This window comes from Miniopterus schreibersii (assembly GCF_964146895.1).
Source record: "Miniopterus schreibersii genome assembly, chromosome: 5".
NCBI classification, from domain to species: Eukaryota; Metazoa; Chordata; class Mammalia; order Chiroptera; family Miniopteridae; genus Miniopterus; species Miniopterus schreibersii.
Window position 1 is genome coordinate 57,001,047 of NC_138106.1, and position 12,410 is coordinate 57,013,456.

General features: G+C 37.1%; 1 pseudogene across 1 annotated transcript in view; it reads right to left on the reverse strand.

The window, feature by feature from the left end:
* Positions 1-3,773: 3,773 nt before the first annotated feature.
* The window catches only part of LOC308557474 (peptidyl-prolyl cis-trans isomerase A pseudogene), a 54,184-nt pseudogene continuing 45,547 nt past the window's right edge, over positions 3,774-12,410 (reverse strand). The window contains exon 3 of the transcript in view: positions 3,774-4,286. The product of the transcript in view is annotated as a peptidyl-prolyl cis-trans isomerase A pseudogene (transcript). The remainder of the gene's footprint in view (positions 4,287-12,410) is intronic.

A 12,410-nucleotide genomic window follows, 5' to 3' on the forward strand; every position in this document is an offset into this window, starting at 1 on the left:
TAAGGATTGGGGAATCCAGTTTTATTCTAGTTCTTTCTCCTTCTAAAGGGTGGGAAAATTGTTTCACCCCCCAAACCTCCCTTCATTTGTTAGTGGCACCAGGATCTCACTAATTAGAGTCCTGCCAGCTCCTACATCCTGTGTTTCTTCCATGGAGAGATGCATTTTCCAGTCTAAATTGATTCTTTTTAAAAAATATATCTTTATTGATTTCAGAAACAGGAAAGGAGAGGGAGAGAGAGAGAGAAACGTCAATGATGAGAGAGTCATTGATCGACTGCCTCCTGCACGCCCCCCATTGGGGATGGAGCCCGCAACCCTGGCATGTGCCCTGACCGGGAATCGAACCCCGATCGCCTGGATCCTAGGTCGACGCTCAACCACTGAGCCACACCCGGCCAGGCCAACTTGACTCATTAGTCCCCTTTGTTGTCGTCTCTTCAGGAACTGTAAATTGTTAGCTCCTGTATTATTGGAGGATGACCGAGCATGCTGGGCTGCTGTTAGCTATAGGTTAGCAGCATTCTGAGGTGTGCTAGTTCTAATTGTTAATTCTAATTAGGTTGAGTTAGCATGAGGAGAATTTGTTCCCGAACTTCCTTCTTCTAAAGCTTACAGAGTTGACTGTGGACCTGTTAACATTATCTGGGACCAAGATATCACTGTCAGACTCTGTTATAGGGACCCACATAATTTCTTCACCTCCTAATCCTCCTGGGAGGCTTTGGACTGGGACACTTGCCCTGCCTCTCCAGAATACAGGAGGGAATCTCTAGGGGGGACCCAGGAAAGCTACGGAGATGGGGCTGGGTACCTGTTTGTGCACTCATACATCAAACCCACCCAGCAGGCACCAGTGTCTCTGTCCATATACCAACTTTACAGAGCCTTGTTAGTGCCCAGGAATATATGGCTAGACTAATGAAGGCTCTTTTTATTTTATTCTAACAATTTTGTTTAGTGTGAGCTTTCCTGATAGTGACCTGTGTAGATAATAATGGATTTGTTTAGGAGCTACAATTATGATAGAAAATAAGACAAATCTGCTGGTCCAGAGATGCAAGTTTAATTCTTTTCCATTGATTTCCTTTTTTATTTACAAGGATATTCAGGAGGTTTATAATGAGGAACCTTTCTAGAATATGAGTTGTAAGGGACTTTTTCAGCTGCCTTGGATATAGAGCATGTAAAAAATAACTAAAATAAAGTACGGACTTTGACTCCAGATAATAATGTTAGAAGGTGTCTGTGATCCATGAGATATTCTGAGTTTTGGGTGAGAAATGACAGGATAGGTTCTAGTTCATTGATTGGCTCCTAAGCCACTCACAGCACAGTGGTAATAAGAAAAATACACAAATCTAATTGTTTATTTATTCAGCAAATATTTATTTATTTATTCAGCAAATATTTATTGAGTCTGTATAGTGTGCCAGGCACTGTATTAGGTTCTGTATGAATAAGACATATGTTTTAGGACATAGTGTGAATAAGACATTTTGACAATATCTCTGCACTCATGGATATTATTTTATTGTCAACAAGACAGTAAACAAATAAAGACTCCCCTACTACATAATGTAATATCAGATATTGACAGTGCTCTTAAGAAAAACAAATTAGATAAGGTGATAGAGAAAGAGGGTTGGGTTTATCATGAAATGTGGAGTCCTTTCTGACAAGATGGCATTTCAGCAGAGATCTGAAAAGTTGAGAAAGCAATGATATAAATATTTGAAAAAAATTAAGATATTTGTCACTACTCTTATTTTAACACTATGGTTGACCATTCTGTTTCCTACACTTAGCATGCCCTCTTCTTTCACAAATTTTGGCATTGAAGGCCCAGTCTATAATACACTTTGTTTCTTAGTACCATCTTGGGAAAAATTCCTCTTGTTGAGTCTAAAGATCCCCTTCTTGACTTTATCATACAAAGAATAATTTTTTCTTTATCTTGGGAAAAATAGAATAAGTGTGACAACAAAGTGCATTGCATGAGGCTTGGTATGTTCTTTCTTGAAAACAAAATATCATGATAAGTAATCTGAGCAGCATATTTGTGAGAACTTTCTTTGCACATAAATTATTCTTCCTTGGTTTGTTATTGCTTATACCTAACATTAGAAAAAGTCTATCCCACTGCAACTGCTTCAGATGAGGTTCCAGAGTTATGACTAAATTTTATCACTTCCCATCATTCCTCCACAAGAGAAACTGGTAACTACAGACAGATGCCAATGTGGCAGACAGAACCTCACACCTGCCCACGAGGATGAGTGAATGGGTGTCCTCATCAACAGGGACTATTTTTAAAAGCTTTTTTTTTAAATTGTGGTATAAAATACCACATCAAAACTTACCATCTTGACCATTGCTAAATGTGTAGGTCAGTAGTATTAAGTATATTCACATTGTGCAACCAATCTCCAGAACTTCATCTTAAAACTGAAACTCATTACCCATTAAACAATAATGCATCTTCCCGTCCCCGCAGCCCTGGGAACCGTCATTCTACTTTCTGTTTCTTTTGAGTGTGACTATCTAGCTACTTCTTATAAGTAGAATCATACAATATTTGTCTATGAATGGCTTATTTTACTTAGCATAATGTCTTCAAGATTAATCCATGCTGTGGCATTTGTAAAAATTTTCTTCTATTTTAAGGCTGAATAATATTCTATTATTTGGAATAATATTCCATTTTGTTTATCCATTCATAAAACAGTTTTATTAAGGTATAATTGATATAAAGTGAACTGCACACATTTAAAATGTAAAATTTTTAAGGTTAGACATATGAATACATCCATGAAACCACCATTACAATTGAGATTATGAACATATCTGTTGCCTTCAGAAGTACCTCATCTCCCTTTATAATCTCCTCTTCTACTCTTCCCACCACCTGGCTTCAGGCGACATCTGATCGGCTGTCTGCCGCTACAGCTTAGTTTACATTTTTTAGAATTGTTTCTGTCATTCATTGTAATTATTTTGAGATTCATCTATGTTATTGCATATAAATGGAGTTCACCCTTTTTATTGCTGACTAGTATTCCACAGTACCAATATAGTTTGTTTATGCATTTGCCTGTGATAGATATTTGGGTTGTTTCTATAAATTACAAATATGTAAGTATTACAACTACAATTACAAATACATGTGTGCTAATGACATTCACGTTTAAGTTTTTGTATAGATATTCTTTTATTTATCTTGGATAAATGCCTAGGAGTAGAATGGCAAGATCATACTCTAAATGTACATCCATTTTAGGAAAGTGTCAAACTTGTCCAAAGTGGTGAACAATTGTCCATTTCTACCAGTAGCATATAATAGTTCCGGTTCCTCCACATTCTTGCCAATACTTGCTATGATCAGTCTTTTAATTTTAGCCATTCTAATAGGTGTGCAGTGGTATCTCTTTGTGGTTTTAATTTGTTTTTCCTAATGCCTAATTAAGATGAGAAAAAGAAAAGATGAGTATCTTTTTATTTGAGTATTTGCAATCCACATATCTTTTTGGTGAACTGTACAAATCTTTGGTTCATTTTTGTTGTTGTTACTGCTTAGTTTTTATTTCAAAATCATAAACATAATTCTGCAATCCAGCCAGATTTGGAGAATGACAAGGAAAATATGGAACCCAATGAACTATGGCAAGAGCACACAGATTATAGGATATTCTGAGTGGATGGGGTGACAGGGTTCTCTCCTGAGCTACAGAAGGAATGGGCTGGTGGTTGAGATAAATCACAAGCCAAATTTGTTAGAGTTGTCCACAGTCAGCAATGGTGATCTTCTTGCTAGTCTTGCCATGCCTGGACCCAAAGCACTCCAGGCTTCCACAATATCCCTGCTTTCTCTCACCTGGCTGGAGACCACATGCTTGCCATCCAACCACCCAGTCTTGGCAGTACAGATGAAAAACTGGGAACCATTGTATTGGGTCCAGCATTTGCCATGGAAAAGATCCCAGGACCCATATACTTCAAGATGAAGTTCTAATCATCTAATTTCTCCTCATAGATGGACTTGCCTCCACACCCCATGCCCTTATGGCGTGTGAAGTTAACACCCTAGCACATAAATCCTGGAATAATTCTGTGAAAGCAGGAACCTTTATAACCAAATCCTTTCCCCAAGTGCTTAGAGCACAAAAGTTTTCTGCTGTCTTGGAATTTTGTCTGCAAACAGCTTGAAGGAGATGCAACCCAGAGGCTCGCCATTGATGACCATATTGAAGAACACAGTGGGGTTGACCAAGACTGGGTTGAGGCATCTTCAGGGTGGTGACATCTGCAAGGCCTGGTTTATTTTGTTGTTGTTGTTGAGTTGTATTCTTGTTATTGAACTTGGGGCTTTTTAAAATGTATTCTGCACACAAGTCCTTTAGCAAATACATGATTCGTAAATATTTTCTCCCTATCTATGGCTTACGTTTTTATTCTGTTAATTGTGCCCTTCAGAATATAGAAGTGTTGTTTTTTATGAAGTGTAATTTATTTATTCTTTTCTTCTATGGATGATGCTTTTGATGTCATTTCTAAGAAAACTTAGCCCAATCCAAGTTCATAAAGATTTTCTTTTATGTTTTTTTTCTAGAAGTTTTATAGTTTTAGGCTTTACATTTAGGTCAATGATCCATTTTGAGGTGGTTTGTTTTTTTTTAAATATATAGAAATAGATTAAAGTTTTTTCTGTTGTTTTGTTTTGTTTTACTTACTTGTTTTTGTTTTGGCATAAGCATATCCAATTGTCCAAACACGATTTGTTGAAAGGCTATTCTTTCTTCACTGAGTTGATCTTACATTTTCTCAAAAGTGAGTTTTCTGTATGGTATATGTGTGTGTATTTCTGGACTCTTCTGTTTTATTGTTCTGTTTTTCTGTTTTTATGCCAATTCCACACTGTCTTGGTTACTGTAATTTAAAACCAGAAAGTCCTTTCTAAGTTGTTTTAATTATTTTCTGCCTTTTGCATTTCCATATAAAGTTTAGAATTAGCTTGTCAATTTCTTCAAAAAAATGCTGTTGGGATTTTGGATGGGATTGTATTAAATATATGGACAATTTGTCGAGCATTGGTGTTATAAAAAATATTGAGTTTTATGATGCGTGAACATAATGTATGTCTCTTGTATTTTAAAAAACCTTTTTTTTTTTCTTTCAGCAATATACTGTAGTTTTCAGTGCAGAGGTCTTGAACATATTTTATTAGATTTATAGTTAATATATTATAGCTTTTGGTGCTATTGTAAATAACATTTTTAAATTGAAATTTCCAATTTATTTTGCCAATATGTAGAAAAACAATTGATTTTTGTATGACAATCTGTCAGATCCTTTTAATAAGGCTTGTGGTGACACACACAATGGAGCTCAGTACTTTTACTGAATCCCAATTAAACATTGAAGTGATTATCTTGACTGAGTAATCCATTTGTTGAGTGTTAAGTCTGCAGCTCATCCTAGTCCTGTGAACTGTCTGTGGCAGAAGGTTATGACTCTTGTTATTAAATCAGACTTAGGAAAGAATTTAGAGGTCTTGTTTTGTTTCCTTCTTAGGAAAAAGAAGAGATTCATTAGGGATATTTTGAGAATGTTCGGAAAGCATTTCCTCCCCTCCCCCCATAGATTCATAATAACACCAGAATGGACAGGTGAGGAAGACATGCCTCCATCCACTGGTTCATTTTCTAGAGCAGACATCCCCAGACACCCTGATAACAATCATATATGGGGGACACAGTAAACAGGGGTAGAAGATTCCACCCTCATCTCATCTTTTTTGAACCACTGGTAGAGTAGCTGAGTGAGAGTGCAGAATGGAGATGGCAGGAGGGGCTGGCACACAGGATAGTGAACCAGAACAGTCGTCAGAAGACCGGGATTTAGTTTGGCTGTATCCCTTTCTTGATGCGTGGTCCTGAGTAAGTTATTCAAACCTCACAGGGTCTCAATATATTTTTGGTTGTAGAAAAAAGAGATAATAATGTGCTTTTACTGCAGTAATTTAAAAAAAAAAGAAAGAAAGAAATCTTACCAGTTGCATAAATACAGATGGACTTAGAGGGTATTGTGCTAAGGGAAATAAGTCAGACAGAGAAAGACAAATACCACATGATTTCACTTATATGTGAAATCTAAAAAACAAAATAAAGGAACAATCACAATAGAAACAAATTTGTAGATACATAGAACAAACTGAACATTTCCAGATGTGAGGGAAGTTGGGGGACTGAATGAAAAAAGTGAAGGGATTAAGAAGTACAGATTGGGCCCAGCTGGGCGTGGCTCAGCGGTTGAGCGTTGAGCTAGGATCCAGGCGATCAGGGTTCGATTCCCGGTCAGGGCACATGCCCAGGTTGTGGGCTCGATCAATGACTCTCTCATCATTGATGTTTCTATCTCTCTCTCTCTCCTCTCCTTTCCTCTCTCTGAAATCAATAAAGATATATAAATATATATATATACTAAAAAAAAAAAAGAAAAAAGAAGTACAAATTGGTAGTTAGAAAATAGCCATGGAGATATAAAGTACAACACAGGGAATATAGTCAATAATATTGTAATAAATATGGGTGGTGCCAAGTGGGTGCAAGGCTTATGGGGGGGGGTGTCAGTGCTATAAATTATATAAATGTGTCAGTGCTATAAATTATATAAATGTCTAATCTGCATGCTGCATAAATGAAACTAATGCAATATCAAATGCCGACTATAGTCAAAAATTTTTTTAAAAATGTTTTAAATAGACAAGATCCATGTACAGGCATTCTCCGTTTTACTGAGCTTTGCTTTATTGTTCTTTGCAAATGTTGCATTTTTTTTACCAATTGAAGGCAAGACCCTCCACTGGCAAAAGATTACAACTCTCGCTTGTAATACTGGCTTTGTTGTAGTGGTCTGGAACTGAATCCACAATATCTCTGAGAGATGCCTGCATACATAAGGTTGTTGGATACCGTAGGGAGGTATAAAGTTTTAAAAGGTATCAAGCCATACACTTGAGATGCCAATCGTCACTATATTTTAATGTACATTGATACAAAGCACACATATAGAGATGAGGGAGAATGGTCCTTAAGTAGTCACGGAGACAAGGACGTTTTACTTACAAGTCTCCTTCCACCCCAACCCTATTACTCATGACCGGTTATGGTCATCCTTGCTGGCTGGTTTCAGGTGGAATGTTGGGGTATCACCAGGTCTGTTGTGGCCAGAGACTCCATGGTCACCAGGCAATCCCTGTGCGGATGGTCCATGGATGGGCTGCGGTCCTCTGTGGAGCTAGGTTTTGGACCCATATTTGGGAAGATGGGAGGGGTGGCGGTAGAACTGCTGCCCAATAGCTTGAGCCCACACCTCACAGTCAATGTCCTCTAGTGGAATATATTTGTGTGTCCTCCTGTCATCGGCTTCTTGGTGGGTCTCTCATTTATAGTCAGACTTGTTCGGTCTGTTGGGAGTCCACTCTATGTCACACGTGAAGCACAGGTCGCAAAAGCACTGGCTGCACAGATTGAGGAGAAATGCCAACCATGGACAAGTTCAGTGCCGCGAAAGAGGAGCGGGCAGAGATCAAGTCATCCTTAGACAATGCCAGGCATGAGTAGGAGTCATTAAATATACCCAAACTTAGCGATGCTTACAGAAAGGGGACCACAGTCCAGTGGATGCTGAGGCAGGAAATTATGTCCCTGGTTCACTAACTGAAGGAAGAGAGATCCAAACTCTCAAGGCAAGAGGAGGAGATGGCAGAGAAGCTAAAGATCCTTAAGTCCCTGGAAGAGTTTGTGAAAATCATATCACAAGCTGCACTTCCAAACCTTCTAAGAGACCAAAGCCAAGTTCTGATGGACCCCTCCTAAGGAGTGTACCTCCTCTCCACAGAGGCCTCCCTAGCTGCCAACTGTGCTGCCCATCTCCACCTCCACCTCCACCTGACAACCCTTGAGGCCAGTGGACGCAGGAGAGCCCTCTCCCCGTGCTGGAGTTCCTCCGCCTCCACACGCTGCACACAGCAGTCAGCTTCTGCATGGAAAATTCCTGCAAATGTATATATTCGCCTCCTAAATCAGCAATTTTGAACCTGTGTGCACCAATAATTTTTAAAACATGCAATAACCTGACTAGTCAGGGATACTGATCTCTTTTCCCTTAGATTGTCAAGTAAAACAATGATGACAGCCAGCACAACAATAGCCATCTGGTGTGAATGAATCAAGATTATATCTATTTTTTTGGTCAGGTTGGCAAAAAATACATATTTACATATTTTTTGGTGTGCTGCAGAATTTTAACAATTAGTTTATGTGTGCCATGGGATGAAAAAAGTTGAAAATCGCTGTTCTAAGTGAACATTTATATTTTATTCTCTCCTTAAATACTGTATTTTAGTTTGAAAATGTATGCAGCTTTGCAATAAAGATTTCTAATTGTCAAAAAAATAATAATCTCTCTTTCTCGCTATACATTCTATTGGTTGTATTTCTCTGGAGAGCCCTGACTAATATAGATACATACAAGACAGAAACAAAAGATGAAAGACAATGGAAAATGATGGAAGAAATTTTGTTCTTTTTACTTTTTATTGACATGTAACATACATAAAGAAAAGTGAACATAAATGCTAATACTCTGCAAAAATTCACATGAACACACATATGTAACCAGGACCTAGACAGAAAAATGGGACATTACCAGCACCCTCATTCTGATTCTACCCTCAGCTTCCATTTACAATCACAGTTCTGATTTCCAAAAGCAATCTCAGTTTTACATGTTTTTGAACTTTATTTGAATATTTGTACATATAAACATTTTACTTGAATGTAATAGTTTATTTTCATTGCCATATAATATTTAATTGTGTGAATATGCCACAATGTTTTAATCCATATAGGTATTTAGGTAGTTTCTAAATTTTAGCTGTTTTATGTAGTTGTTATGCACATTCTAGTATATGTCATTTGGTGAGCACATGTATACATTTCTGGTGGGTATATCCATAGGAGTGGAGTTGTTTGCTTGATTATAGAATCACAGAAGAGCAACTGATCAAATTAGCCTTTTAGAAAGATCTGTCTCATAGCAATGAAAACGATCAATTAAAGACTGGTGAGAATAATCTGGGTAAGAATTGATCAGGGTTTGAATTAATGCATGTAAGTGAGATAGACATTTAGAGATGAATATGAGAGCTATTTAGAGGGAAAATAATTGAACCTCATGGTTTAATTAGACATGGGTATGAGGTCAGGATGTCTTCTAGGTATGTAGAGGGGTGGATATTGGTGCCATTCATGGAAATAGGGGCTATAAGAATCTCATTAAATAAGCATAAATATACTTTCAGGAAAGTGCTATTATTCATTTTGGAAATGAGGAAATAGAGAATGACACAGTCAATAGCTAATAAGTGGTTTATTTTCTCCAAAATGTTTTTTCCAATTCTTTAAACACACTGAACAGTTCCCGGCTTCATATAACAATTGTCATGCATTCTAATAATTATATCCACTGATACCTACAGAAAGCTAAAACAGACAGACCTGGGTTTGAAGTTACCTCTGTCATTCAGAAATTACACGTATTTGGGCTGGTTATTTTACATCTAAGAGGCAGTTCTTCACCTATAACATCAGGATAATCAATGAGATCAGGTATATAAAGCCTCCGTTATATATGTTAATGTCAGACACATCATGATTTTAAATGATAGTCATTATTATTGTTATATTTAGTTATTACATTTCAATGCTCCTTTACCACTTATGTTCTCAAATCAAGAGAAGACACCATCTTTTTCTCTACCCTCAACAATTTACCCTAAAACCTGAGCATTTGGGTGTTAAGTAAAAAATTGACATCATATTTAGCAGCCTTGAGTCAGGCCCAATCAATCCCTTGAGGTAGCTTCTGATTTCAGATAAGGATGTGTGTACTGGTGTCAAATATGATTCTGTTATTTGACATTTCTAGATTATTCCATTTTAATGATATTATCTGCATTTTCATAGTCTTCCCCATTTATGAGTTTCTATCAATCTTTAGCTATCTATTTTTAGTAAGCTATTTTTTCAGATTATATATATAAGGTTATGAATAATATATTATCATTCAAAAGAATAATAAATTATTTTTATTTAGCATTTATCTATATGCTCTCATATTGTAATAAAAAGTCAAATTTTTATTTAATCAAGCTTATGTTCATAATAGGTGCATTCATATTACAAAAAAAAGTTTTCATGGTTTTTCTTAAACTTTTGTCTAAAATAGGTTAATACATTTTTTTTCCATTTTTTAGCAATATAAATGAAATTAATACAACTCTTTGATACAAATTTTGTAGAAGGCATCTCTGTAAACATGAAATGTAAATTGATCCCATATCTTGGAGGAAATGTTAATAGAACTAATGAACATTCTACAGAGTTGTTATCTATGTAGAGAGGACAGATTGTCTAGGTTACAAAGTTTGGAGTTGTATAGAGCCAACAAGAGTCAGCTGAATGGCCACAGCTGTTGAACCAGGGGCTAACTAGGTGTATATTGAATGAGAATGAAACTGCCACTAATTCATGGATTTTTGCTGCTTCACCCACAGCCAGTCACGAACAATGGCATGATTATTGCTGAAACCCTGCCCTGGGATATTGACTTAGGAAGCCTGCAGATTTTCTTAAAGGCTTGCTAAGTTCCCAACAAGTGCACTGAGGTTCACTGAATCTATTCATTCTGGTCTAACTTTTTCCAGAATGGTGAATCCCCTGTTCACCGTCTCCGTGACCTAGGAATAACCAGCTTCTGCTGCTCAGACTCACTTTATAACAATCTATCTCTATAAAAATTCTATCCAGAGAGATTATAAACAAGAGGAAATACTTAGTCAATTTCTTTCAAGTCTGCTGCCTAATTTCTTCCCAACTGAATGGTTGTGGATGTTTGGCATGCGGACTAATGCAAAGGGACAAATCAGGAGTCCCAACTCCATCATGTACTCATAAACCCTGAGAGCAGGGTTTCTTAACCCTAGTGGCAGAGAATCCCCTGGGGAGCTTTCACATATTATTGCTGGCATGGCCCCACCATGGCCAATTAAGTCACAGTCTTTGAGGATGTGTTGTAAACACTGGGATTGATTAAGTTCCCAAGAAGATTCCAATTTGCAGCCAGAGTAAAGAACAACAGCTGGAGTTTTCTAAGGTGATTAAGAGTCCAGACAAAGCACCTTAGAGACTATCTAATCCAATATATGAAACAGATCAAAGTAGCTCTGGTTAACATGGAGAGGAGCTTCCAGACTTCTGTCCACTTGTCCTCCTACAGCATGGATCAAAGAGACAACTATTCAGGTTATTGAGTGAAAATAATGACTAAATTCCATGTTTATTATTACCACTGTAGGAATATGAAATTGGAGAATTTAGTGACTGATCCAGGTAACAGCATTGTACGTAATGATGACAAATTTGAAAGCACTAAGCTCAAGTAGTTTGTAAACCAGCATTACCTTTTTTTATCATATTTGTAAAAACATAATGTTTGACATTTCCATAGTGCCTTTATTTCAAGATCTAGGACTCTAGACCTGAATTAATTTGAAAAATGTACTATAGTCACTTATCCAATGGCTATTCCTATCATCTTGTTTTTTTAGAGTTAGTAATTATTTAAAAGGTCATTTGTACCCACGGATGATCTTTTACCGCTTTGCAGGTGACAAGGTTGAAAGAGGTCAATGATTCTGGTCACTGCAGAAGGAAGGATGAGAGCCCTATCCTGAGGAAGAGCAAATGAGAAAGTGAGACGATGGATCCAAATGCCAATTAAGACAGCTGCCGGTGGTTCTGTGATGAGCAAATAAATTGTGGGTTTTTTTACATAGCCTCCATTCACATATTACGTGTGTGTCCTTTGACTGCAATAACAAGCTGTGGATAAACATTATTAGAGACGAATACTGAAGAAGTGACTAAAGAAAAAGATAAAGCACTGAGGGTGATTACTATCATCCCAGCAGGGAGGGGAGGCAGAAGACAATAGCATGTTTTTGTTTTTACTTCTCAGTCTCAGATGCTGCATGTACCTCATCTACACATTCTCCAATAACCTTAGAATATTTCATTGACTTTTGTGCTGCTGTCCAGTGATAATGAAGGGCAGATACAGCTCTGCAATCCTGAGGCTATTGAACATATTTGTTTATATATGGTATACATATGGTATAAATATGTAAAATATTTATACATTTATATGCCTCTGGCCTAGGTTTAAAAAATGTATGTCTCAGAGTAAAACTCACACTTTAGAATTTTCAGGGCAAACCCATCCAATTCTACCATGCACCTAAAGTACAGGAAATAGCCATGTAGAAGGCGGCCAGGAAGAGGCCATGA